Genomic DNA, 4,920 nt, shown 5'->3' with positions numbered 1-4,920 from the left:
CGATCTAAAACATATATATCTACATCTACATCCATACTCCGCAAGTCACCTGACGGGGTGTCGCGGACAGTACCTTGAGTACCTCTATCGGTTCTCCCTTCTATTCCAGTCTCTTATTGTTCGTGGAAAGAAGGATTGTCGGTATGCCTCTGTGTGGGCTCTACTCTCTCTGATTTTATCGTCATGGTCTCTTCGCGAGATATACATAGGAGGGAGCAATATGCTGCTTGACTCCTCGGTGAGGTATGTTCTCGAAACTTCAACAAAAGCACGGTATCCTCAGGACTACACTGACAATCAATGCCAAGCCTAATAACTGCGTGCATACGGATCACAGATAAACCAACGCGTTATTGACTTGCTCAATTTGTGAGGCCTTTTCTCTTAAATAAATCATCTAAGGTTTCTGAAGTTGTAGTCTTTTGTCCGTCTGTACATGTACGTCACATCTACCAATTTCCGGCCGATTCGGATAATACGGTCGTCATGCGTACTTTCTTATTTTTTTATTTATTATTTGGCTGTCAGCCTGTTCTGGTTTGTTTTGTCGGTGGGGAGGAGGCTCTGTGATCATTCTTGCGACTGGTTTAATGTAGTTGAACACCACTTCTTCTCCTGTGGAAACCTCTTTACCTTAGAGGAGCACTTGCAATCAACATCCTCAATTATTCAAAATATTTTATCTGAAGAACATTGACACTAGTTAGTGGGTTCAGGCAACCAAGAGATTTCTAAACATGAAGCAGTATTGCACGCACTGAAATAGCATCACATACTATCATCAGCCGTTATGTTTGGTTTCCTCCTTCTCTTACGGGTGTTTCATTTTTTCAGCCAGTTTGTTGTTCGGTCTGTAAGCTATAGTGAATTTAGGCGCTGAGAATCATAAGGACCTAAGGCACATCGCCATCGATTTTCTCTTTGTAGCAAGTATGCATGTTCCTGGCATCTCTTGATGTTACAGTGAGCCGGCCGCGGGGGTCTGGTGGTTCTAGGCGCGCATTCCGGAACCGCGGGACTGCTACGGTCGCAGGTTCGAATCCTGCCTCGGGCATGGATGTGTGTGATGTCCTTAGGTTAGTAGGTTTAAGTAGTTCTAAGTTCTAGGGGACTGATGACCACAGAAGTTAAGTCCCATAGTGCTCAGAGCCATTTGAACCATTTTTGTTACAGTGAAGCAGTACTATCTAGGGTGCGGAATACAGTTTAAGTCAACATCGTGTACGTAACAGCATTAGCCTAATTCGTAATCGGACGTGTGCAGGCAGTTTTACCTGAACCTCAAGCCACACAATATGCTTAAAGAAAATGATAATAACGAGGTCCATGAGGTGTTGGAATAGGTCATACATATGTGTAACTGTGTGTGTGTGTGTGTGTGTGTGTGTGTGTGTGTGCGGGGTGCATTTAATACTTGTTCTTTATGTTTTGACTCTAGTTTCACATTAATTAAAAATTTTACAACTGTAAAAAGACACTATTGCCACTAGCCTATGCATGGAAATTTTGTGGATTAACAGTAGTAATAAATACAATGCTAAATATCTATTAACATTTCATAAAATACGTACACTTTTTTCGTAGGATATATAGGATATTGAGACCTGAGCAGAAAACACGTCAGATCTATGACACCGATGGTTCGTCTACAAATATGATTTTCACAAACATCTATTTTCCTTCAAAATTAGTGTCTGTGTCTTGGCCCTTTTGGTTTTCAGTGCTTGAATTGCATAATTATGTGGCACTGTGCCCCAGAGTGAGAAATCACACGGTTATCCACGTTAGAACTGACGTGTTTTTTCCTGCCTGTATGGTTGCCAAACAGCTACTGTCAGAGGTGTTAGTCGATGGTGACTGCTGCTATGAAAACGTTGTTGCCCACATCAGTACCTCACTCAACGAAAATTTCCGTTCTATCACTGTACTCTCGGTACCTTCTGCCTCATGCATACTGTGAAAAGCATATGTTCGTCAGGATAGAAGTCAGGAGCGGAGGGCGTTGTAAAATGACAATTAATTGAGTGGAATGGACCCAATTTATTCTGGTAATGATGGTACAGGGGTGCCTACATAGGGCTGAGCAGCCCCAAGAGGGGTTGCCGTCTGTTCATCAGTGAGGCAGAGGCTAGAGGAGCGACTACTCGGGGCCGAGGTCAGAAGCTAAGAGAGCGCGGAGCTGTTTCCAAGCCGCCCTCGCCGCTCCCGGCCGCGTCCCCACGTGATCACACGATTAGTCTCTGATTGGAGGGTTGATTCCGCCAACGCGCCTTGCTAGTAGCGTACCCCCGTCAGCGCACCCAACCCGTGGGACTTGAGTCTAACCGAGGAGCACGTGGCAGGAATGTGCCGACCATGGTCTTCCGGCCAGCACCTTCCACCACAATATGCCTAAGCCGGCTACGCCGAACATTGTGCATTGAAATTTTACTTAATAAAATTTTGTCGGCAATGATCCCTCTTGGGGGGTCTCATCCCTGTACATCTTTTCCCCTTCCGAAGAAGGCTCCCTGAATGAAAATGAATGAGCCTATTCTAGTTGATTATTCCATTTAAAAAAAATATATGATCAATATGTGCAAACGTTACAAAGTGGCCTGAAGGGCCTGAAGGAAGGCTCTTGAATAACAAACTTGTGGTGCGACGGCAGTGAGGCGGCGCCATGCTGTGAGTGTGTGTCGGCGGTATCAGTGGTGGTGGGTACCCAGGCGATGATGAGGGGCACCGTAGTACAGAACACTGAAACACTCCACCCTCATGGGGGTGAGAGAATGCTCCCAGGCCTAACAGTCACAAGGGGGTTTTTCCCCATAATATTACTTTGACTTCTTAAATCTAGGATTACAATGGTAATTGCCCAAGTGGGTGAATGAGAACATTACAAAGTGACAAAAATTTAAAGAGAAAACAAAATGACTTACATGAGGGTTAAAACTCGACAGTTAAATATTGATTCCATAGACTTTACATTGAAATACAAATCCATTACAAAATTAGTTCATTGACCTGACACCTAGACTACAACTTAATTCTAAGGGGGGGTCATGCCTGATCACATGCACCAAGGTTGGCAGGTAGTTTCAGGTGTGATATTCACCTTCAGGTTGTGGGGGTGGTACTACTTCTCGGAAGGAAGTGAAACATTTGCAAAACCCTCTTTTACAGAGTATCCAGGATACTATAATCAGAATCATTACAATGATTATTGCCGAACCAGCGCTGGGTAATACAACGGTGGTTAATCGCTTTGTTTGGTGCCAATCAGCAATATGTGAGGCCACTCGGTCAAGAGCAACTTGGTTATGTTCCTGGGTAAGGAGATGATTGATCGATTGGAGTAGATCTGAATCATTGGTAATCGGTAAATTCTTTAGCTTCTCATGGTGATGGAGTTTAAAAGAGAGTTCAGGAAGGTATAAGGTAAATGTGGGAATGGTGACATGAAAGGTGGAGTGCAATTGAGCTGATATCCTCATAGAAGCAGCGTATACGTCACACCTTGAGCTATTATACACTAGGCCACTATTATTCAGTGTTACCCGGTACGATTCAGTCTCTGACATTGAACGGTTGCACACCAGGGTGGCGGTGACAGTCTGTGGAACAGCGAACAGAAAACGGTTGCCAACAGGCTGAATTATTGGTTGACGAAGTGAGACTAGAACACGAGGACATGGAGGTGTAGTAGTTTCAGCTAAAAACAGTGACATCTCGCACTCAGTAGTGTTAGTGTGTAAAATTAGCGTGGAGCATAAGTAATGTGTTGTGTGGAAGCAACTGGATAGTTCAGCGCGGGAGAGAGTGGCGTGAGTTTGTCGATCCCGACTAACTATTAAAAATTCCTGAGTCTGCCAAACAACATGGTGGTGAAGGGTGGCCCAAGAGACTGGAAAAGTGTATACCTGATAGCACTCGTATTCGCAATTTGCGCACGTGATTGGCAACCGCATTCGCATCCGAATACCGTCCGAATTACGGGTAAGTCGGACCTCCAACGCGGCATAGTAAAAGGGGAGGTTGCTTTCAGCTTCCAATGTTGATATCGGTCGACTGCGGGAGAAAGTATTAGTGACCCTAGAAGTAAAAATTTCCTGGCTTACTTGATGAGTAATTCAGAGATGACAGAGGGGGTACAACGTTGTAGCAATAATTACCTGGCAAGTAGCGACGATGGACCCATTCAGTCACGCTTACTGCTGAAGAAGACCACGAAGTAGAACCACGGCAGGCAACCAACAGTTTGGCAGCCTTGGGGGTAGCAAGGCGGCAAGACAATGGTGTAATTCAACACTGAGTATCCGCTGATCAATCACGCGTCAGCAAAAAAGACGCTGAACGCGGAGGCAGTACTACGCAGCGCAGACTAAGCGTAACTCGCTGGAAAAATTTTTCAACCTGCTACGGGACGAAGGCAAAGTGTCGTTAATTAATTTGAGATTTTGTACGAAGAAAGTTCTTTTTTTTAAAAAATGAATAAAATGAGAAGTAATCCTGTGATTGCGGTGTAAACCTGCACAGCCTAGGTACCTCCCACGCATTGGCCACTACGCAGGGGCACCCACCCCGCTAAGGCTCGACACGGCGAGACAGGTGAAGTACTTCATAATTTCAGAAATAATATTGAGTGGTTTTTCAGCTGTAGAAAACCCGAATGAGGGTAGGACAACTCAAGTTAACTCAATAATCATAGGATCTTTACTTACAAAAGTGGTCAATAGAGAAATTAACTGTACTGAAGTCGGAAATGAATGTTAGCGAGAGCGAGTCTGTTGCTCGTGAATACAGAGGCTGGGCGTGAAGCAGTGGAGGCGGCGCAGCGCAGCTTTATCAGCGCTGAGCCGGCGGAGCGCTGAGCTCAGATAACAGCGTCGGAGAGCGCTAGTGGCTCTGCGTCCGAGACTAAGACATTGTAAGTGCAAC

This window comes from Schistocerca cancellata, chromosome 6 (genome assembly GCF_023864275.1).
Source record: "Schistocerca cancellata isolate TAMUIC-IGC-003103 chromosome 6, iqSchCanc2.1, whole genome shotgun sequence".
Classification (NCBI taxonomy): Eukaryota; Metazoa; Arthropoda; class Insecta; order Orthoptera; family Acrididae; genus Schistocerca; species Schistocerca cancellata.
Note: the sequence above shows the minus strand (reverse complement) of the source record.